Source organism: Capsicum annuum, unplaced genomic scaffold, assembly GCF_002878395.1.
Source record: "Capsicum annuum cultivar UCD-10X-F1 unplaced genomic scaffold, UCD10Xv1.1 ctg76843, whole genome shotgun sequence".
NCBI classification, from domain to species: Eukaryota; Viridiplantae; Streptophyta; class Magnoliopsida; order Solanales; family Solanaceae; genus Capsicum; species Capsicum annuum.
The window spans coordinates 1,798-3,074 of NW_025887182.1; the positions used below are offsets into that span (position 1 = coordinate 1,798).

General features: G+C 26.4%; 1 long non-coding RNA gene across 2 annotated transcripts; it reads right to left on the reverse strand.

Annotated features, from left to right (window-relative positions):
- Positions 1 to 292: 292 nt before the first annotated feature.
- LOC124894681 lies at positions 293 to 1,277 on the reverse strand. 2 transcript variants are annotated; one of them, XR_007051301.1, is made up of 2 exons: positions 1,036 to 1,274; positions 293 to 697 (listed from the first exon to the last, which is right to left on the reverse strand). It is a non-coding gene; the product is annotated as an uncharacterized LOC124894681 (long non-coding RNA). The 2 variants fall into 2 exon arrangements; XR_007051300.1 differs by having other exon boundaries at positions 345 to 661; positions 1,036 to 1,277.

The window sequence follows — 1,277 nt, forward strand, 5'->3', positions numbered from 1 at the left end:
TTTCAATGTGAAACACAATATATATGAACAATACTACAATCTCAAAAACCATCATGAATGCATAATTCTAAAGATACAACGAATTCATTTGAACTCAATGTTTCAAAATGAAACATAGTATACATGAACATATTACTAAAATCTCAAAAAAAAAAAAAAATCATGAATGCATAATTTTAAAGATACAACGAATTCATCTAAACTCAGTATTTCAACATGAAACATAATACACACGAACATATTACTAAAATCTAAAAAAAAATAAAAAATTATGGAAGCATAATTCTAAATATACAACGAATTCATCTGAACTCAATATTTTCAACGTGAAACACAATATACATGTACTAAAATCTCAAAAAAAAAACATCAAGAATACATAATTCTAAAAATACAACGAATTTATCTGAACTTGATATTTCAACATGAAACATAATATGTACAAACATACTAAAATCTCAACTAACATCATGAATACACAATTCTTAAAATACAATAAATTCAATAATAAGAACGTTATAAACCGTATTCATCAAATTAAAATTCTGAATTCGCGTTTGATCATTATGAACCCTTTCTCCATGGCCGGCAAGAGTCAAACTTCACCACCGGCGCCGGCGACTTTTTCAGCGACTGTGCCACCGCCACGTCATCATATGAACTTGTAACACACATATTCATCATCATCTTATAATATCTAAACAATAAAAAACCTTTTAAAATATTCAACTTTTTGTTCTCACTATTCTTAATTTTCTCTTTAGTGCTTTCTATGTATTCATCTAGTTGACTTGATATTCTCTCAATCTCATATTTATCAAAAAGAGAAATATTATTATTATTATTATTATTATTATTATTATTATTGCTTGGACTCTTCAAAAATGTCGATATGTACGTGTATTTTTTATGCGACAACATTTTTGGAGAGTTCGAGCAGCTTAGATTACTAGTACTACTTAATTTTATTGGAATAAAAACATTATTTGAAGATGATGATGGTGGTGAATATTGTGACAATTCTTGAATTTGTACCTTGTATTTTGATGATGTTTGTTGTGACTTTTTATAATTTCTTGAAAGTACTTCAAATTCTTCATACCAATTAGCCATTGTTGCTGCTTTAACTAAAGATAAATCATCAATATTAGTATTAGATTTTGATGATTTTTTTATTTTGTAAGATAAAGAAGATGAAGATGACATTTTTTTTCTATTGAAAGAAGAAGAAGGAAGAAGAAGAAGAAGAAAGTGTGTGTATTTTTTTTATTTTTTTT